The sequence below is a fragment of the Geotrypetes seraphini genome, chromosome 3 (genome assembly GCF_902459505.1).
Source record: "Geotrypetes seraphini chromosome 3, aGeoSer1.1, whole genome shotgun sequence".
Lineage (NCBI taxonomy): Eukaryota > Metazoa > Chordata > Amphibia > Gymnophiona > Dermophiidae > Geotrypetes > Geotrypetes seraphini.
The window spans coordinates 206,111,953-206,134,950 of NC_047086.1; the positions used below are offsets into that span (position 1 = coordinate 206,111,953).

Genomic DNA, 22,998 nt, shown 5'->3' on the forward strand with positions numbered 1-22,998 from the left:
ATCAGAATTGTTTTAACAGTAGGTTTTATGGGGGAATGTTCTAGCTTTGCTCCACATTTAGGGAGTTTATTTAAAATGCAGAGTATAAAGAACACCGCTTGCTCAGCAGTCTCTCTGCTCTTCTTATTTTGCTATCTTCGGAGTACTGGATAGGGGTTCCCGGGGTGGGGGTGGGGAGAGTGTTTGCATTTGGGAGCGGATGGGGGGTGAAGCTGGGGGTTTCTTTGAAAAACCTTTTTGTTGTACTATTGGTATTCTCGATCTTGTTGAACCATTGTTTTGTTTGGTATATTTACTGATTGTGCATCAATAAAACATAACTTACATTAAAATGCAGAGTCTATTTTTCAGGGCTGGCATGAAAAGGGTGCAAAGAAGTCAGCTGTGCTGGTCTCCATGCCACAGTCATGGCTGAAGAAGGCACTGCCTGTCAGTGGGCTTTGGAAGCCCCTCCCCTTAATTTCTACTCTAAGCCCCAGCATGTCTAACAGCAGCACTGATATGTTCATATTTAACACAATGATGGTACTGTTGGGTGCAGTGAACATGACCTGTCAACTGTCTTCTCATGTAAAAAAAACACACACAAACAAATTAAAGACCACTATTATGGAACAGAGTTCTCCTGCTTTATTCACAGGCAAGATAAGATACCTGTTTAGTCATTTGTAAAAAAAAAAAATTAAAAAAATTACTTTACTTTTCTGTTTCCCCCTTTAAATGTCTTTGACTGTTGTGCTTTTGAACCAGTGTCTGACTCTCTCTTTTCACACCACATCGTTTTTGAATATGTATGCAATATGTACTAGGAATGATCCCTCTTGGTTTTTTTTATTTAAGTATGTATATAATCTCGTTTATGATTTGGTTTTTAATTCTCAATTAGGCATCTCTCAATACAGCAACTAAAAGACTTTTTTTTCTCTTTCTCTTTCTTTTCCTTCTTATCCTTGTATCATGATTATTTGGCGCTCTTTTCCTTTTTAAACTGATGTACACTGCACTGATGTTGTAATAGAAGAGCGGTATACAGTATAAATACAAATATATATAAACATCCAAGCTAAGAGGGTAAAGCAAGACACATTTAGAATGATTCTAGAAAATCACCCCGTTTTAAAACATTCATATCAAGGCATATTACATAACTAAAAAGAAACTATCAATAAATTTGTATAAATAAAATTATATTCTCAGACATCAAAGCTTATCCAAATTTACCAGGAAGAGAGCTCTCTTAAACCCAAACTACAACTCCCAGTTTGCCATGGAGCTTAGTATGACGTCACGAATTATATAAATGGCTGCGGCGTAAAGTTCGAAGCCCATTGTTACATTGTATGGAGTCGGGGTGGTTAGATTACTAGTAGGGAAAAAGGTGATTTAAAATTTTTATTTTACCCCCGTTAATATTTTTTTCTTTCAAAATCAATCACACCTAACGATTGCGATAAGAGACCTAATCCTTCCTTCTGTTGCTCCCTTCCGATTTAAAAAAAAAAAAGTATTTCCTGAAATAAAATGCAATAGCGTTACTTCCTTCATTGGCAGATTCACAAGGTACAAAATAAAAGATCTATTTGTTTATATATGTAAATGTCAGGATCGTCAATCGGAAGGAAGAGACAGAAAATAAAGCTAAAAAAAGGTGTTTTGGTTTTCTTTTTCTTTCAGCAAAGATCTGGTCGCCCCGGCTTCGATTTTAACAAATATAGGATTGTTGCAATAACAAACCAAGGATAGGATCCTTGGAATTATTTATTCCTTGTACATATTTATTTATTGGAAGGATTCCTTCATTCCCGAATAGTAAGATTTTGCTGCTTAAACCTGTCCTCAGCTGGAGCTTCCCCCCCCCCCATCTCACCGCCAGGACTCGCCCTTCAAAAAATTCCCATCCAAATCCCTATTCTGATCACTGGAGAGAAGAACTGAGGAGGAAAAAGAAAAAGCCGCTTTGGGGGAGAGGTGTCGTTTAACCAAGCAGGTACTAAAATATTTCTTATCTTTTATTTTTTCCATTTTTTTTTTTGTTGTATTTGAATTGTGCTGCTGGTGAGTTAAGCTTGAGCTCTTTAAACCAGATCTTTTTCACCACACTCAAGCCAGCCCTGGCTAGGCATGTTTAATTTCAGTGCATCGATCGAATGCATTTATTTTCATTGCGGGGCCTTTGCAGTGTTGGCATTAGGATATATTTAGCTTTTCGGTGCATTTCTCCCTTTTTGTTAGATGCACGATCAGTGAATTTCGTTTGCAAACCTCCCCCCTCCATTTTTTCCCCTTTTTCTTCCATATTGGTGCAAACCAAGAAGAAGGGGCGGAAATGCTAGGGATCGCGGGGTAGATTCAAAGCGGCTGTGGAAAGGTTTCTCCGATTGCAAGCTTTCGATATTTGTATTGAGTTAGGACAGATATTGAACCATCCTTGTTAATCCATAGTTAAAGACCGAAAGTACAAAGGCTCCACCCTCTCAGATCAATGGGATAATTGTCAGTTTCCTGAAAGTTAGGACGGAAATTGTGGGCGGGAGGGTCTGAAGTCCGCAGGATCCACGTTTTACCCAGACCCCCTTTTTTGATTTTGGAGAAAGCAGCTTTGAGGGATCCACCCGGGTGGCCTTTCACTTTGAATAATCCCAGGCGCCAGTTTAGATCGAGCTTAAGCCCTAGTTAGTTTAGTTTTCTTTTTTTAAAGGGGGCCGCGAGCAGCACTCCCTCCCCTGGGATCTGGACTGTGGCGCTGAAACGAAGTTGGCTGGCAGCTAGTCTGTGGCCCCTGGGCTGAAGGGAGACCGGGGAAATGGTAGAGGCTGAGCAGCAGTGACGCACAAGTTGTGAGACCCGAGTCGGCCTGAAGCAGGAAGGAGCTGCAGGGAGCAGACACCCCTTAAAAGGGCCGAACGGGTGCAAACTAAAGAGGGCTTTAAACCTTTCAGCCCCTCTAACCTCGCTTTTTAAAAGGTGCCTTTCTAGCACATCTGAGGTTTAAAGCCTGAGATCCAGCTTGGGAAAGGCGCTGCAGTCATATTATCGACTGGCAAGGCCCGAGAGGATCGTAGCCTTGAAATGGGCCAGGACCAAAACTGCAACAGACATACAGATCTTTCAGGCTTTACCTAGATGAAGGTGCTTATGTATGGTAAACAGATATTCTGTCCTTTAGGAATAGTAATTGCATCAGCCTGGTTGTAATTTTGGGCAAGCCACTTAACTCTCCAATTGCCTCAGGTACAGTTTAGATTGCAAGCCCTTTGAGGATGGGAAAATACCTATCCTGCTTGAATGTGAGCTGAATCCCCAAATCCCTCTGGATGCTAGCTTTAAGGTCTCTTATTGTCCTCTAGGAGTGTGCACTTATGATACAGGAAAGGAACAAGCCAAAGAACCTTCCAGTACACGTCCTACGACTGCTGCACTTCTTCCTGCATTTGTTATTTATTCAGACTTTTTAATAATTTTCAGTTATGGTTATTTTGATATACGATAATTTTTAACAAAAAAAGTTGTCAAAGTGGTTTATAAGAATAAAATCAAGGGCAAAAATTAAAATTAAATTAAAAAATGTACAGGGTATAGAGACCAAGACAAGGCAACAAACTGAACACAAATAGGCTAACAGGAAGGAAAGATTTACAAGCTTAGGGAAGAGCATAAGGAAAAACAACAAATGGAAAAGGTTATTTAAAAAAAAAAAAAAGATAGGCATTAACCAAAGTAAGAATAATCCAATTAAGAGGTCATGTTGAATGCCATTTTTAAATAGTAGGCTTTTAGTTGAGATGTAAAGGTCTTGAGAGATTTTTCAGACTTCAAGTATAATGGTAACGAGTTCCATAGTGTAGGTGCCATGATGGAAAAACTAGAATCCTGATTGGAATCCAAAAACATCTGTCTGAAAGATGGTATAGACCAGGGGTAGGCAATTCCGATCCTCGAGAGCCGGAGCTGGGTCAGGTTTTCAGGATATTTACAATGAATATGTATGAGATGGATTTGCATGCACTGCCTCCTTGAGATGCAAATCTATCTCATGCATATTTATTGTGGATATCCTGAAAACCTGACCTGGCTCCGGCTCTCAAGGACTGGAATTGCCTACCCCTGGTATAGATAGAAGATGTTGTGTAGAAGAACGAAGATCCCTTTTTAGTGAATAGGGGATCAAGTAATTAAACCAAAATGACGGGGAGACTAGAGGACTGAATCTGGAAGGTAAGAACATTATATTTGAATGATATTCTATAAATAATCAGAAGCATATGTTCAGATTTGAGCAGAGGAGTAATATCGTCATATTTAGAGCAACAATAAAGAAGATGGAGTGCGGTGTTTTGTACAAGTTGAAGACGGTAAAGTTGGTACTGGGGAAACCCAATCAGTAGAGAATTACAATAATCCAACCTAGAAATAATCATAGAGTGTAAGAGGATCCAAAGTGAATTACAACTTAAGAACGACGGAACAGAACGAAGCTGACAAAGAACGAGGAAGAAACAAGATTAAAAATGTGAGAATGAAATGAAAGCACAGTGTCTAGTGCTACACCAAGAATCTTCATGGATGAAGAATACAACAGAGGGGTACCTTTCAAGGTAAAACAAGGGATGGCAGAAGTGTTTTTGATGAACGACGGAACAGAACGAAGCTGACAAAGAACGAGGAAGAAACAAGATTAAAAATGTGAGAATGAAATGAAAGCACAGTGTCTAGTGCTACACCAAGAATCTTCATGGATGAAGAATACAACAGAGGGGTACCTTTCAAGGTAAAACAAGGGATGGCAGAAGTGTTTTTGATTGAAGAAAAAAAATCATGGTAGATGTTTTTTGTGAATTTAGTTTTAATCTATTTAAGGTTAACCAGTCTGCAACTTCATCTAGTTTTTGAGAAATCAACGGATAGTCATCGGAGCAGTTGGAGTTGAATGGATATAGTAACTGAATATCATCAGCATAAATGAAAAATGTAAAACTAGGGGACTGAAGCAGTATATGTAATGTTAAAAGAGGAAGGAAAATATTTAAAAGTATAGGGCCAAGAACAGAATCCTGGAGAGCACCTGATGTAAGCTGATGAGAACTAGAAAGAGTGCCAGAATAGGAAACAGAATAAGTCTGATTAGTCAGATAGGAACTGAACCATTGTAAAGCTTTATCAGTAACATGCAATTCTTTTGGATGTTCTAGTAAAATTGTATGGTCTATCAAGTCAAACACTGCAGACATGTCCAACAAAAAGAGAACATCATGATTTCCATCCAATATTGATCTTATGTAGTTAGTTCCAAGAGTGAGTGCTTAGTAGAGTGGTATGGACGAAAACCCATCTGACGTAGATGGAGAGCATTAATTCGGTCAAGATAATAAGACAGTTGTGCAGCTACCATTTTTTCAGTAAGTTTTGAGAGAAAAGTTAAATTAGAAATAAGTCTAATTGCTGACCTCTTCAGGGTCCAATTTAGGAGCTTTTAAGCACAGGAGTTACTGTAGTATGTTTCCTAATTGAAGGAAATGTTCCAGAATTAAGACTTATTAGAAACCATGGACTGGGAAGATAATCCAAACATTTTTTTAATGAGAAATAGTGTTACAGTCCTAACTTTCAGGACCTTTAGTAATGTGGGCCTGGGCACAGATCATAGGAATAGTCTGGGAAAAACACAAAAAGAAGTGGGGGTAAACAGTATGAAGTGGCTAGGGTTGATTGCAATTAATGGCAGTATACGTATTGTGGGATTCTGATGGGCCACTGTTAGCACTAGATGTAGATGGATTAGAGAGATCCTAGTTATGCAATTTACCTTTTGACTGGTGAGGAAATTGAAAAAAATCTGTTGGAAATTGAAAAAAATCTGTTGGATAAAGGTTTGTTTAAAGCCATTGTGCCAGTTTTATCCATTAAAGAAAAGTTTTATGTAACTCTAATTAATTTGAAGGGAGATATTGCTAGTTGAAGCGTGTAGCATTCTTGGGTTAAATAGTAGAAGAATCTTGAATTAATAGGTACCAGACGCTAGGATCCACCTTAGGGGTCAGCGCCTAAGAAAAAGATCTAGGTGTCATTCTAGACCAGTGATTCCCAACCCTGTCCTGGAGGAACACCAGGCCAATCGGGTTTTCAGGCTAGCCCTAATGAATATGCATGAGAGAGATTTGCATATGATGGAAGTGATAGGCATGCAAATTTGCTTCATGCATATTCATTAGGGCTAGCCTGAAAACCCAATTGGCCTGGTGTTCCTCCAGGACAGGGTTGGGAACCACTGTTCTAGACAATACGCCAAAACCTTCCTCTCAGTGTGTGTCGGTGGCCAAAAAAAGCAAACAAGATGTTAAACCTTAATTACCATCCATTTTCTAATAATTCCTAAGAATGTTATAATGCCTCTGTATCACTCCATGGTGGTGCAACTTCACCTTGAGTATTGCATTCAATTTTGGTCGCTGTATCTCAAAAAAGATATAGTGGAATTAGAAAAGGTTTAAAGAAGAGCGACCAAGATGATAGTTTATAGTTTATTTAAAATTTGATAAAACGCTTTACAATATATTTCAAAGCGTTGTACAATTAAAATAAAAAATAAGTAATGGGCAAATACAATACAAAGGCAAACAATACAAGGACAGACATACTAAGGTGGGAAGGAGGAATAAAACAAAAACAAAAGGGAAGTGTGGAAGAAAATTACAATTTTTAAAAGGGGATGGAACTCCTCTCGTATGAGGAAAGAGTAAAGAGGTTAGGGCTCTTCAGCTTAGAAAAGAGATAGCTGAGGGGAGATATGATTGATGTCTATAAAATCCTGAGTGGTATAGAATGGGTACAAGTGAATTCATTTTTTAATCTTCCCAAAATTACAAAGACTAGAAGATACTCTGTGAAATTACAGGGAAATACTTTTAAAACCAGTAGGAGGAAATATTTTTTTTTTCACTCAGAGAATAGTTAAGCTCTGAACGCGTTGCTAGAGTATGTGGTAACAGTGATTAAAATATCTGGTTTAAAAAAAGGTTCGGGCAAGTTCCTGGAGGAAACATCCATAGTATGCCATTGACACAGATCTGGGGATCAAGTAGCATGGAATGTTGGTACTATTTGGGGTTTTGCCAGGTACTTGTGACCTGAATTGGCCACTGTGGAAATAGGATACTGGGCTAGATGGACCATTGAAACATAGAAACATAGAAATAGACGGCAGATAAGGGCCACGGCCCATCTAGTCTGCCCACCCTAATGACCCTCCTCTACTTAACTCTGTGAAGAGATCCCACGTGACGATCCCATTTCTTCTTAAAATCAGGCACGCTGCTTGCCTCGATCACCTGAAGTGGAAGATTATTCCAGCGATCAACCACTCTTTCGGTGAAAAAGTATTTCCTGGTGTCACCGTGCAATTTCCCGCCCCTGATTTTCCATGGATGTCCTCTTGTTGCCGTTGGACCTTTGAGAAAGAAGATATCTTCTTCTACCTCAATACGGCCCGTGAGATATTTGAACGTCTCAATCATGTCTCCCCTCTCTCTGCATTCCGACTCAGTATGGCTATTCTTATGTTCTTAAGATGTTTGTTGACATCTAAGAGCTCTGACTTTCAGGTATCGTTCCTGTCACTATGAGAAAATCAAATCAAAATAAGTTGATTCTGTAAGGGTGATCTGGGGACAGATATAAGTAGCTACCCTTTAACCAAACTCCCACAGGTCTACATTACCCCTCCAGCCCCTTACCTGTGTTGCAGTTTTTCAGACTTTGCTAGGCTGCCCTGAGCCATCTCCTGGTAGCAGGAGCAGCTTCCAGTTGCTCTTTTTACCTGAGGTGTGGAATTTCTGCTTCGATAGAGAGCCTGCTAAAGCCAGTAGGATAGTAGTCTCCAATGTGCGGCCTCCAAAGTCTTCTATTGAGGAACATTTCAGCCAATAGTTCGAAGACCACAAGTCCTGCAAATTAGTTTTCAATCTTCCTGTTCAGACAGTACTTTAAATTTTTGAATAAAGGGTTGCCGTAGGTCAGGCATTGACAAAGGACAGTGTAGGACAGATGTAAGACCTACTATGTCTGTGCTATAAGTACATATGACTGTAGTACAGGTCAAAGGTCATAATTCATATTTATATACACATGTACTGCAGTGGTATGACAAAGCTAGAGAAACCATAAAAATTGTGGAAACTACGCCAAAGTTTTGGTAAAGCACAGCAGAGTGCATGATAAATACATCATTGAAAATTCTGTTTTCAGCTAATATAGACTTAAATGTGCAAGTTTGAAATTTTTTGGTGGCCTTTTACATGAAAAAAGTAGGAGACCACTTTATTAGTATACAGAATGAGGTCTGCAATGAAGAATGACCTGGGGACAGATTTTTCCCCCATCCCTGTGGGAACTCATTTTCCCGTCCCCGCAAGTTCTTTTCCTGTCCCTGCCCCGTTCCTGCAAGCTCTTGTCTTCATCTGCACAAGCCTCAAACACTTTAAAACCATAAGTGTTCGAGGCTTGTGCAGTTAAGGCAGAATTTACAGGAATGGGACGGGGAAGTTGAGTTCCTGTGTCAGTCTCTAGTCTGCAAGAGCACACCAACTCATAGCCTGTGTGGTAGTGGCTGGAGCAGTCGGGGCTGTTTCCTTGAGGTCTTATTTGCCCAGGCCTTTGGTTAGAGTTAAACCAAGAATGATGAGAGTGAGTGGAATTCAGCAGCAGAAGAAATCTTTTGCTTAATATGGACACCTTTTACAAAGCTTTGGTCGCAGTGTTACTGCGGTAAATGCACCAGAGTTCATAGGACTTGAATGGGCTTCGGTGCATTTACTGCAGCAGCACCGATGCTTTGTAAAAGGGGGCTCTATGTTTTGTTCTTGTATGAAAAATTTTTTTGTATTTATTGTAAAAAATTTTTACTTTCATGTTGTAAACTGCTTTGATATGATGGATGATAGGTGGTGTAGTAGGCATCAGTATATTTGCTTAATTTTTTATTTATAAAAATATTACAATTTTAAGAAAAGGTGTGGTGGCCATGTTAGTCCACTCTTCAAGGTAAAATGTAGAAATAAAACAAAAACGTAAAGGAAAAAAAATGTAATACCTTTTTCATTGGACTAACTTAATGTAATTTATGATTAGCTTTGGAAAGTAACCCCTTGTTCCTCAGATCAGAAATGTTAAGAAACAAATCTTGTAAGAGAAAGAGAGAAGCATTTGAAATAACAGTAAAAAAAGAGGAAAAAATTCACACTGTACTCGGGCCATAAGTGGGGGGAAGGGGCAAGGCATAGTTTCATGAAAATATTGGTTATCAATAAAAATATGAAACAAAAAAACTAACCCCCAAAGCAATACAGTATTTGCAAACAAATATCCCAAACAGAATGAACTTGAAGCATGGAGCGGAAGTTTCCAATGGGATACAGTGTTGGTGGTATGCCCCCTAATGGTGTGGAGTTCAGAAAAGGAGAGAGATGAGTGGCTTCTAAAAATAACGTTTCTTAGAATTCATCTTAAGCACACATTTAGTTCAAGGTGATTTACATCAGAAAGAAGCCATAATAATTCTATGGGAAGATACAATTCTTTGGATAAAAAGATAGCCTTACAATTGTTTAGATAAAAATACTAATTTTACATCCTGTTTATTGAGATCACATCCTGTTAACTGCTTAGGTATAAGCGGACTAGAAATTTTAGAAATAAAGTAGAAAAGTGAGCAACTCAGGCTAGTTGATCCCCACTCCAGAAACGCAGTCCTGGTGTCTCAAGATTAGGTTTTCAGATTTCTCAATACCCTGAAGCAACCTGCTCTACTCTATAATTCCTCTGGAAATGTCCAGATAACTTCCTATGTAATCTGCCTTGAACCGCAAGGTAATGGCGGAATAAGAATCACTAATGTAATGTAATTTAAAAGGAATTATTTTTTTACTATAATTTTTTTTGGGGTAACTGTCATACAACAGATGCTTAACACATATAAACATCCTACAGTAATTGATACTTGCACAAATAAAAGTAAAAAGGAGTGTAACAACTTAGAGATAAAACCAGAAACCCCTGCAATCTTCTTTTTACTCATTCCTACCTCCTGTTCACCCCCAACACTTTATACAGTCAAACCTCGGTTTACGAGTGCACCAGTTTGCAGGTGTTTTGCAAGACGAGCAAAACATTTGCAAAATCGGCACCTCGGAAACCGAGCTTGACTCGATTTACGAGTTCCCCCCCCCTGCCGCAATCTGGCATCCCCCACGCATCCACCCACCCAAACACATTGGCTTACCCCCATCTGGCACCGGCGCCAGCACCAACGCACAGGATATGCCGGTGCCCGAAGATCTGCTGTCTTCCTTTTGCTGAGCCTTGAGCATCTGCGCATGCTCAAGGCCTTCTAGTTCTTGCTCTCTCAGAGATTCTTGGTCCCAGATGGGGGGTAAGCCAGTGTGTTTGGGTGGGTGGGTGCGTGGGGGATGCCAGATCGCGGCGGGGGGGGGGGGCATGCCGGATCGCAGGGGGGATGTGGAGCAGTGCCAGTGGCTTCGGGGGGAGGGGGGGGTTAAGGTGGAGCAGCACCGCTGGCCTCAGGGGGGGGAACGTATCAAGCGAGTTTCCCTTAGTTCCTATGGGGAAACTCGCTTTGATATACGTGTACATTGGTTTACGAGCATGCTTCTGGAACAAATTAGGCTTGTAAACCAAGATTCTACTGTATATTGTTCTCATCTATCTCATAATGCAGATAATCTGAAATTGCAGGGTAAATTTAGCCAGATGCTGCTTCTGTAGTAAACAGTTGATGAAACACAATATAGATAAGTGTGAAAGATGTGTTCTAGTGTGCCTCATGCATGGACTGGCTCAGGAAGACGATACGAAACAGTCCATTAAGTTGAACTGCTTCCTGGTTTTGGGGCCAGTATAATAAGTGTGTGCTGAATATCTACCCTTTGTTCCTTCACACACAAAGGGCCGGATTCTATAAATGCCCACATTATAGGTGCTGCGAGGCGCGGTTGTCAATCAAGTGCTAGGCGCCATTTATAGAATCACGCATAGCGGCACCTAAGTAAACAGGTGTCTCTAGGCATCCTCAATGCAGGCACTGCATTAGGTCAGCTTTTCACTCACCTAGTTTGGCGGTGCCTGTGTCGGACGCCTAACGACACCCAACTCAACCACGCCTATTCTCCACCCATAATCACGCTTACTATTTGAGATAGGTGTCCTTAGGTGTGGGAGGACGCCTTCACTTAGGCTTTACTAGGCATCCTAAGAGTTTGGTGCCAAACTCTTAGAGCTCCTTTTATCAAGCCGCACTAGCGGATTAATGCGTGTAATAGCGTGTGTTAAACTGCCAGCTGCGCTAGCCGCTACTGCCTCCTCTTGAGCAGGCGGTAGTTTTTGGCCAGTGTGGGGGTTAGCGCATGATGAAACATCACATGCGTTAACCCCGCTGGCACGGCTTGATAAAAGGAGCACTTAAATTGTTTAATGTGGGGGGGGGGGTTTGATTGACTGAAAACCGACATGGTCAATTTCCATGCCGTTTAAGCCAATTAAAAAATGAAAGTTAGGTGCAGATCCTGAACTTCGGTGTCGATAGGTGGCTGCAAACACTGCGCCTAGGCCCAAACTGTCTGCATTAATTTTTACTTTGGCTATAATGAAGTAATGAAATGTGTAATGCACTTCACTACTGTACATATGAAGTAATGTTATTACCGTATATACTCGAATATAAACCGAGATTTTGGGGGCCAAAAAAGTGGCCCAAAAATGGGGGTCTCAGTTTATATTCGAGTCCACCATATAGCTGGCATTTTAGTCTTTACTTTTCAATGTCAGACAATGCTTTCCTTCATTCTCCCCCTCCCCCCCCATGACCGACGCTGCTCTCCTGCACATCCCCTCCCTGATGAGCGATGCCGCTGCACTCCACCCCCACTGCTGCATTCTCCTTACCACTCCGGTGCCGTCCTGGGCTCCGTCCTGGGCTGGTGTGGGGCTTTGAGCATCTGAACATGCTCAAGGCCTGTTGTCTCCTGCCCTCTCTGAGATTCCCGGAGAGAGTGGGATTGGCAAGCCTTGAGTATGCACAGATGCTCAAGGACCCGCATCGGTCCAGTAGAGAATGATGTCAGCTTACTTGAGCCAGTTTTTCTGCAATCTCTTGTTTTGGCTCTTCAATTTCATCCCACAAGGCAAAAACTGTTTTTCCCCCCCAAAAAAGGAGGAAAAAGGTTGACTTGAATATAAACCGAGGGTTTATATCCAAATATGCTAATGATCTCTCTCCTTTTTCTCCCCCCCCCCCAGCATTTATTATGCAATGTTTGAAATTATCTTAATAAAGTTAAGGTAGAAAACAATTAACCAATCCAGTAGCAATGTTAAATATATATTTTTAAAAAACAGCAGCATAAAGGCATCATCTAGCTGAACTTCAGCATCAGATAGGGATGTGCTCACTTTGTCCAAATTTACTATTGATAATCTGATATACAGTACATATTATCCCTGCTAAACTTATTTGATTATTTCTAAGAGTATATCCCCCATTGTGCTCACTCTCTTAGCACAATGGACAGAGAAATGCATTTATTTACCATCTTTTTGAAGGAATTCACTCAAGGCGGTGTACAGAAAGAATAAGGCAAGCAAAAGCAATTGACAAATTACAGCAGCAAACATATTCAAATTTCAATGCAAACCAAGGCATAGTATGCTACATTACATTGTCAACACAATATGTGATAAAACAACATAAGGTGTAAGCAAAGATGGAGCATATAGATAGATAGGAGAGTAGCAGGAGTAAGAAAATAAGGGGCCTAATTTAAAGAAGTTGCATATGGAATTACTTCTGATGTAATAAAGTACGCTAAATTTTGATGTGGTTTTCTACTTCCCACTTAGTATGGAATCTTATTTATAAAAGGTTTCTAGCCTGCACTATCCACAATTCTCGGTGGAGTACAAGCTAGCATACATACCAAAAATAAATACAGGAATCACTGGAAACGAGGTAATATTTCGACTTCTTCAATGGGAGTCAACTAGACATTTAAAAATTGGGCTGAGATCCTCAAGACACCCCAGAAGGGACTCCTGACTTGGGGGTCTTACAAACCACATCGAATATCCAAGGGTCCTAGGATCTTGATTCAAGGTCCCCTGCAGCCCAATTCTAGCATCCCACACTCTCTACCCAACAATTCAGCTAAACCCCACCAACTGTTTCCATACCCAAACTCTATCCACTTTCCAAAACATCTCTACCCATCTACTCAAGCTTCCACACACTCTAAGAATGTTCGTAGATAGGCAGGAGGTGAGTTGTTGAGGAATCAGAGGTTAGGTAGATGGGTGTCAGAATATTTTAAAATGGAGGTGAAAACTTTGTGGATGGGAGTGACAGTGTATTTGAAATTAGCTAGTCATAGTCATCCAATTCAGTGGTTGGAGGTACTAGTTAAAACCTCACCAACCTGACTAACCTTTAACACTAGTATGGAAGTTAATTTCATGGTTACTTTACAGAATACTGTATATACTCAAATATAAACCGATCCGAATATAAACAGCGATAATCTGATATTTCTTAAACAAATACTGCTTTTTCAGCTTGTATCAAAAGTTTAGTGCATAGACATAAGTACCACTGACCCAAGGTATGGTAATCACACTAAGGTTAGGAGAGAGTTTGTTATATTCCAGATGCTTGAGTACCTGATTGTAAAAACCGCTTAGATAATCTTGATAGGCGGTATATAAACACCTAATAAACTTGAAACTCTTGTCTGGTTTGTTTGCACAAGGATGATATGCACTGGAATACATATCTGATGCTATTCTATTATTTTAAAATGATTTTCCTGCTGTTTTGGAGGAAGGAACTAGTCAGACATAGGTTTGGTTGAGCTAGTCTTAGTCCAAGCAGAACCACTGATAGTTCACTGCCCCTTGGATAATGACTGTGGTCAAGCTCAATGGCCAAGGCTAGAGAAGGACTGGTCTCCATTTTTGTGAACTAATTGTAAATGTATCTGTACTTGCCCTCAGTGTCTGATTTTGAACGTCTGCTTTAAATATCAGTCCTTTCTTGTACATCTGCGAGGTATACGAGTATATGTGTACATGATATGTATGTATATTTGTGAGTAACAACCAAGAAGAAGTTCTCTCTGACCTTAATAGCAAACTGATTGATTTTAACATCTGGCTTGCAGACAATAGCTTAATTGTTGACACAGAAAAATCATCCACCATGTGGCTATCACGCAGCCATTCTGCACTACGTAAACTTCCTGAACTAGCTGGCAAACCTATCCAACTCAAGCACAAACTCTAGGAATGCGTTATAACTCTGAATTAAGCTTCGCTGTGCAAATAAGCCATGTAGTAAAAATGCGTTTCTACCATCTAAGGCTTTTGCGGCAACTAAAACCTGTGCTCTCTGTAAATCTAACAAACAAACTCATGCTTTCATTATTAGTTGTTTAGATTATTGTAGCACGTTATTTCTAGGGTCAAGTATAGCCAATCTATCAAACCTACACTTCAAAACACTGCAGGTACACACATCTGCGACCATATGCAACCATATTACTCCGATTCTGTATAAGCTGCACTGGCTGCCTATAATTAAGCGGATTGAATTCAAGCTACTTTGCCTAGTTTTCAAAGCCTGACATCTTTTACTTCCTGATTACTTAAAAAAAATAAAAATCAAATATCAACCTAGTAGAACTCTAAGATCATCTTTCCATGACCAATTTGAAATCCCAGGTCCTAGAGTAATAAAACTTCAAGCAACAAGGAAAAGAGCTTTCTCATCCCTGCCTTTGGAATTCCATACTTAATGACTTCTTCGAGGGAATATTTTAATCCTCTTTCCGGAAACTATTGAAACCTATTCTCTTTTATCTTCACTATGGATCCATTCAAAGTCCATTAATGAATATCTCCAGCTAAATATTGAATCTGGTGCTAGCCTTTCTTGGATGATAAATTAAGGCATTTGTTCTGTCTGTTGGGCCGGAATGAAACAGAACTATAAACTGTCTAGAGTTTACTTTAGTTTAATTTTTCTTGTTGAAATTTATAAATTTAGATTGTTAGTTTAACTATTCTATCTTTCCTTATAATGTAACTATACTACTGATTTTCTTGGTTCTCGAGGGGATTTTTTCTTTGCCTTCAATGTTCTTTACTTTTTATGGGATACTTTCTTTTCCTCCTTATTATATCTCCATAATGTTATGATGTCTTCTCTTATATGCTTAATTAGATTGTGAGCCCGTTTGGGACAGAGAGTAGCTCAATGCCTATATTTAGTATTGTAAATTGCTTAATACCTATGTTCAAGCGGTATATCAAATGCAATAAATCCAATTCTATATCTAAATATAAAATTGTATCCTGAGGTGGCATTTCTACAGTGCCATGAAAAGTATGGTTTCAGCTATTGTAGTACTGAATTTGCTACAGGAAGCACGATATAAAAAAAATCCACCTTTTTATAAAACAGTAGAATGATTTTTAGCGCCAGCCATGCCATAGCTGCAGGTGCTAAAAACCAAACTATGGTTTTGTAAAAAGGGGGGGTTATTTTTTTTAAGGACTGAATTTTCAGGTAAATGCCACTTCTGTTATATCTCTTACAGATTCTATGCGCTAGGTGTCAATCCCAACCCACAGTCCGGGTGTTGTAGAAAACCACATCTTTTCTGAACACATGCTTTACCCCCTTAGCCTGAGAGTTAGTAAACAATCCCAGTTACAACTTCTGCAAACAGTCCTTGCAGATGTCTTTTGCAGTTCTGTTTCTTTTTCTTATTTTTTTGCTTAAAGTTCACTTAAAGTTTGATTTTTGGTGGCTTCAGTGCCTTGAGACCCCTCCCTGGTGGTCCCCTGTTGGAGAAAAGGAAGCTGTTCTGCGGAGCCGGACAGCAGCTTCACAGAGAAACTCTGGTGGATCTGAGGAGCCAGCCTGCTGTGTGCCACCTTCTTACAGTACCTGGGATCCCTTCCCGTGAGAGTCTGCTGGCCGGTGACTGTCATAGGTTTCAAGCATAGGCTCTGTGCTTCTGGACGGAAACCCACCTGGGTTTCAAGGCGCAGGCTGCCTTTCCCGCCCCAGCCATGTGGAAGAGGATCTGTGGGGGCAGAGGTTGTGGTCGGTCTGGCTGGCTGGCAGTCCGAAGATCTTCAATTCTGTGCATTTGGAGATGTTTCTGAGGCAGAAAGTCCTTTTTCTCCACTCAGCTACTTTAAAAACGCTGATAGGCAAAGGCTCTACAGAAACTGTGAGTACCTCCATTATTTCCTATGGGAACTTCGGGGAAGGCTTGTGGATTCATTTAAACTTTGTTTTCCACAGTTTCTGTGGGTAGGGTTCATGTCCCCCACCTCCCCAGACCCCAAATTGCTATTTTTTATTTTTGCTTTTTATTTTTGCAGTTTTTGGTGCAAATTAGTCACAGCGGCCATCTTGGATTTTAAAATCGATCTTTTTGTCTAACTTCTAATTCTTCCTCAAAATCTGATTCAAAATCGATTGGGATGAACTCTCCAGCTCTTAATCTATTGAATGTGGACATTGATTGCATTGGATGGGCGCCGGATCAGTGATTTTTGTACTGCGTGCCGTAGTTTGCTGGGGGAGGGGATAGGAGCTGCGAACTTCACCTCCTCCGTGTCCTCTTGGGCTGGGGAGCCAGCCTGGGTCTGTGCCTTCTGAAGAAAATCTTGCCCAGGGACCGTTCTGGAGTCTGGCACAGTATGCCTGTGCTCCAAGTCTGGGGACTCTTTTTGATGCGACACATATACCTCAACAGAGCCCTGCACTGATTGCAGAGTGGGCCTTTTCACTGGATTTTATTCGACTCCTCTGAATGGTGTATCCTCAGACCCCACTCATTTGACTCAGCCAGTGGGTGTGTTGGGGCTTTTTCAGTCTATGGTATCTGTGGCAAAGCTTCCTGTTCAGGAGCTCTCTTATCTGGCCTTACCAGACCTCAATTGCAGTAGTTGCCATGCAGATTTTATGATGCTTCTGTCGCCTACCACTGTATTTAATTTGGATCTGGCTGATGCCTTTGCTGAGACTGGTCTTGGCCGCCCTGAGGGTCTGGATTTGGAGGTGCTGATCCTTCACATTTTCAGCGGGCTTCTGTCCGCCTCTTTATGGCTGATGTTCTGAAAGAGCTCCATTTGGATTTTCCACTTTCCCATTCTCTGGATTCGGTCCTGGTCTGTTCTGTGCCTTTTTCCATTCAGTCCACAGCTCCTTGGTCTGATTTCAGAACACTGTGATCCCCAGAAAGCTCTTTTCTGATCTGCTAAAGCTATGTCTACGCTTTATCTCCTGAATCCTGATTTTGGCAGGTCTGAACAGTCTGCGGTAGATTCCGCCATGGCACAGATTTTCCAGTGCACAGCCCCTCCTAGTGATGGGGTAGTGAAGTTTCAGGAGTTTCAGGATCACAGGATGGATGTTATGCTACAAACTATTCTTTTCCAGCATCCTCAGGTAGCCGAGTGGCGGTGACCACTTCCTTTATGTGGTGTGTGCCTGTCATTCCGGCCTGCGCAATGCGTCCTCTGTAAAGATGCATGCCTGTCCCTCCGCTGGTGCTGGTTGGTGTGGAGGTGCCCTTTATGATCTCGTTCGAGTTCTTAGTATGTTCTATGTTGGTGCAGTGTCTGGATTCATCTTTGGATGAGGATGCTACCTTGAGGATCACTTTGAGCGGCCACCTTTTTAAGGGCCAGATTCTTGTTGGATATAGATCTGGATGTCCTAGACTCAGCTGCTGCGCACACCGCCCTACGTTGCTCCCTGTGAACCAGGTCCTCTGGATGTTGTGAGGGGATTGTAGTTCTCTTCGTTCCTCCCACAAGTGTCATCAGGGATACTCAGGTATTTCCTCCTAGAAACATTCCAAGAACCATTTCCACGGTTCCAATTCCAGGCATCCTCAGGTTCCTGTGCAGTGGCTATGCCTCACAAATAAAAAATTAAAAAAAGAAAGCACCAGTGTCCAAAAAGGAATGCTCTCAATCCATAAATAAAAGCTTGCAATACAACGTAGTGCACAGGCCAAAGGAACGCTACAAGCTATCAGGTGGCGTCACTGGGCAATGCATTGTCTTGCAAGCTTTTATTTACGGATTGAATAATAATAATAATAACTTTTTTCTATACCGCCACAATCTTGCGACTTCTAAGCGGTTTACAGTGAAGAGAGCTGTACAATCAGCGAATTACAATGATTACAGAGTACAATTAGTGAGAAACATAATATTAGCATGTTACAGTGAAGAGGGCTGGACAGCCAGCGAATTTAGAATATAATAGGCGAAAAATATCACTGAAGAGTCAGTGAAAAAAACAGAATACAATTTGTGAGAATACGCAATATCAACATGTTGGATAATAGATTTTTTTGTTTTTTGTTTTATAAAAAGGAGGGGAGGGGGATATCTGTCTAGGAGATAAATCTATCGAGCAGAGCTGTTTTAATTTCTTTCCGAAAAGCGCTGCAAGTCAACCGGGCTCCGTTGATAAAACCGTCCAACCAGGTTTGCTGTTTCCTAGCTTGAAACTTAAAGGTTCTGTCCATAAAGGATCTGTATTTGCAATCAGTGATCTTTGGATAGGCAAAGAGATTGTGATTTCAGGTTGTCCTTGTGGGGATGTTTAGTTCGAAGTGAGGTAGGAGATAGGTGAGGGCCATTCCCCACATCAGTTTATAGCAAAAGCAAGAAAATTTGAATAATATTCGTGCCTCCACTAGCAACCAGTGTAGCAGTTTATAGTGGGGACTAATGTGTTCGCTTTTCTTTAGACCGAATATTAAGCGGACGGCCGTGTTTTACACTATTCTTAATTTTCTCACAGTATTTTTGGGTATACCCTACCCACATAAATGATGTTGCAGTAGTCTAGGGTGGATAGAATCATTGACTGTACCAGTACTCTGAAAGAAAGAGGGTCGAAATATTTTTTGATGGTTTTTAATTTCCAAAGTGCAAAGAAGCACTTTTTTGTCACAAAGTTCATGTGTTCGATCAAGGTCAAGTGGGTGTCTAATATTTTTATAGTTTTTGATATTGGGTGATCGTGACCATTTAGGTGTATAGATGTTGTGGTGATTTTGTCCTTTGGGCTTGCCAAGAAAATCTTTGTCTTTTCTGTTGTCATCAGAATTAATGTTGTTTTTCTGGAAGGACATGGGGCAACAGGAGGGTATTGTGCCAGTATTGATGCCATAGTCTGAAAGATATCTTGTGGCAGCTCTGTAATACAGAGACCTACTAAAATGGTATGTGGTCTTCATCATAAGGCGTATGGGGACAGATTTAAAGATCTCAATCTGTATACTTTGGAGGAAAGGCGGGAGAGGGGAGATATGATAGAGACGTTTAAATACCTACCTAATGTAAATGTGCATCAGTCGAATCCCTTTCATTTGAAAGGAAACTGCAATGAGAGGGTTTAGGATGAAGTTAAGATAGGCTCTGGAGTAATCTGAAGAAATACTTCTTTATAGAAAGGGTGGTAGATGCATGGAATAGTCTTCTGGAAGAGGTGGCGGAGACAGAGACTGAATTCAAGTGGGCCTGGGATAGGCACGTGGGATCTCTCGGAGAGTGAAAGAGATAATGGTTACTGCGGATGGGCAGACTAGATGGGCCATTTGGCCTTTATCTGCCATCATGTTTCTATGACCTAAGAGTCTCAAATTGAAAGGGGAATAGAGAGTAACACCATTTCCCCTTTTTCACTAAAATAAGTCATTCCTTTGTTATAGGAGTCATTCCCTTATGAGAGACAGTGGTGTTTGACTAAGTGGGCTCATTATGCCGTATTGTCCCAAATGAATAGCATGGCTGCAGCAGGAAGAGGTTATAGGAGAGATGGGTGGAGTTTAGAAGGGGTTAAAGGGTTCACTGCCCCCCAACTATGTGTTTCTTGGGTTGGTTTTCCTCTTGGCTCAGCTACTAACCCTTGCTTGCCAGTCTCTCAGCACAGCTCCGCTATAGGCCAGCTTTTGCGGTAAGTGACCTGTGTGGCTGTTCAGGGCACCAGGACCGAGGAGGTACTGTTATACTGGTATGCTACCTCCATATCCATCCATATCATGTGGGCCAGGGAAAGAAGGGGGTAGGAAATAATGGGGCTGGGCAGAGGAGAAAGAAAGGGATGTTTGGTAGAATGAGAACGTAAGACGGATGCTGTGCTGGAGTCACCGCTAATAAAGGAGAGGCATTGTGCCAAAGCTATTGCCAGCAAATGAGGTGCCAATTTCTATTTTTTTGCAGAAGACACTCAAGTCAGAATATGAGTTGGACCGGCAGAAATAAAATAATTATTCTGTGGACCGGCATCAGTCAGTGGACCGGCGGTTGAAGAACACTGGGCTAAGTCATGGGCCAGACCCCGCCCATCTCTACCCAATCTCCACCCAAGACCCCGCCCCCATAATAGTACTAATTGCACCTTGCACGTCCTGTGCCTCATCTGGAAGCCTTCCCTCTGACTTTGCAACGTCAGAGAGAAGGCTTCCGGTTCAGGTGCAGGATGCCCATAGGAGCTACTGCCCATGGCTTTGTGCACTGAATCAGTTAGGAAGAGGGAGCTGGCTCGAAGATAACGCCACATCGATCACACCGTGGACCGGCGGTTGAAGAACAGTGTTTTGGGCCTGATGCACGTGCTGGCCCTGTGGACCGGCAAGAAATTTCTGTGGACCGGCACTGGTCCATGGACCGGTGGTTGAAGAACACTGGTATAGAGGGCCAAGGCAAAATGGAATGGAAGGCAGGGTGTGAATGTGATCATATAGGTAGGATTTATGGGTAAAAAAAATAGGGGTAGCATTGCAAGACCCACCAGTTTTGCTTTCTCCCCAACCCCAACTCATTACTAGAGTTTACCATCCTACTTCCAGCCCATCTACACTAAATTCACGACTATATATGTACCACCTGCTGAGCTTGTAATTTAAAGACAACCCGACCAGTTATGTTCACAACCCTCCATGCTTTAATTTCCTTTATCTGGACTTGATAATTTGTACTGATTTGAGCACTCCCCTTCATTTTGAAAAGTTGGCTCCTATGGGTACAACCTTCCCAAAGATTTTGGTTGCCTGAGGGGAGATATGATTGAAGTCTACAAAATCCTGAGTGGAGTAGATCGGGTACAAGTGGATCGATTTTTCACTCCGTCAAAAATTACAAAGACTAGGGGACACTCGATGAAGTTGCAGGGAAATACTTTTAAAACCAATTGGAGGAAAATTTTTTTCACTCGGAGAATCGTTAAGCTCTGGAACGCATTGCCAGAGGATGTGGTAAGAGCGGATAGCGTAGCTGGTTTTAAGAAAGGTTTGGGCAAGTTCCTGGAGGAAAAGTCCATAGTCTGTTATTGAGAAAAACATGGGGGAAGCCACTGCTTGCTCTGGATTGGTTGCATGGAATATTGCTACTGCTTGGGTTTTAGCCAGGTACTAATGACCTGGATTGGCCACCATGAGAACGGGCTACTGGGCTTGATGGACCATTGGTCTGACCCAGTAAGGCTGTTCTTATGTTTTTACATAAGAAAGATAATTGGATTGTCTTTCAGAGAACAGAAAAATAAGTCTATTAAATGTTGGCAATGCTCTTTTATGCCAGCAACAATAGATGAATCTGTTGCAGTAACAGTAATATGCTTGAGCATCTGGGCACATGATGGAATGATGTTGCAGGTGGTAGGAGTTTGATCAGCGGACAAGGCTCTTGTTGCCACATCAAAGGCTGGCAAGACACAGATGATGTCATTTAATAGTAGTTCATTTAAATCCAAAAGCAGCTTCTGCAGTTTTTTTTAATTACTGAATTTAGTTGCCAGTTGTCTAAGATGTGTTAAGTTTTTACATATTGATACTAACATTTTATAGATGCTGTTTCCATCTAATTGGAACAGCCTGTTTAAAGCTGGTCTCAAGCTTTTAGAGAATGACATGGGGACATAGTTTGTCACTGTCCCTGCGGGCTCTGTCCCCGCTCCACGGTTATCCATGGGTACCCATCCCTGTGTCAATCTCTAATCAGAATTTAGAGGAGGAGAACATGTGTTTCCAGTGAGGGCTTGGGAGGAAGCAAGGGCAGGAAGATCAGGGATTTCAAGTACCTGGCTACCAGCATTCTTCAGCCATCATTCCCAGGTGGCTGTTAATGGAAAGGGCAGGCTTGTCATTTATCAGTATTTTTGGTGACGCACACTAATTGAGAGCCACTGTAGAGAATGACACAGGGACAAATTTTTCCCCGTCCCCGCGGGAACTCATTTTCCCACCCAGTGAGTTCTTTTCCTGTCGCTGTCCCATTCCTGCAAGCTCCATCCTCATCTGCAAAAGCCTCAAATGCTTTAAAATCATAAGTGTTTGAGGTTTGTGCGGCTAAGGCTGAGCTTACAGGAATGGGACGGGGAAATTGAGTTCCTGTGGGTACGGGGAAAAATTTGTCCCCATGTCATTCTCTAAGCCGCTGATCATTAATTCTTTCACATCACAGAGTGGTGAGCCAGCCAAATTCCATTATCGCCATAATTCCATAATCACTGACCGCCAGTTACCAGATAGCTCTAGGTCAGGGGTGTCCAACCTTTTGGCTTCCCTGGGCCGCATTGGCCGAAAAAAATGTTTCTGGGGCCGCGCAAATGCTGCAGGAAGACAGAGGAGGGAGCCGGCAAGATGGTAAACCCCCGGGGGCAGCAGAGGAAAACACTGCATCGCCCTCGACCAAGGCCGCACAAAATACTTCACTGAGCCGCAGGTTGGACACCCCTGCTCTAGGTCATCGGGGATAGACTAAGCCAGTCCTGCTTTCCAACCATTTGTGTTTTGTAAAAATCTTCACACCCTTGCATATGTGTTCACATTCAAAATGCATTGAAGTAGCTAATCTCGAATGTTTCAAAAGCCTACTCAAGAATCATTTATTTAAAGAAGC

At 41.5% G+C, this 22,998-nt stretch overlaps 1 protein-coding gene across 8 annotated transcripts in view; it reads left to right on the forward strand.

The window, feature by feature from the left end:
* Positions 1-1,347: 1,347 nt before the first annotated feature.
* Positions 1,348-22,998, forward strand: part of CSRNP2 (cysteine and serine rich nuclear protein 2) — a 111,431-nt gene continuing 89,780 nt past the window's right edge. For 2 of the 8 annotated variants that reach the window (XM_033938505.1, XM_033938514.1), the window contains exon 1: positions 1,352-1,987. The gene's annotated coding sequence lies outside the window, so the exon portion shown is untranslated. Of the gene's footprint in view, positions 1,988-2,335; positions 3,232-22,998 lie in introns of those variants that run through there. The other 6 variants (XM_033938510.1, XM_033938513.1, XM_033938509.1 and 3 more) reach the window with 5 other exon arrangements.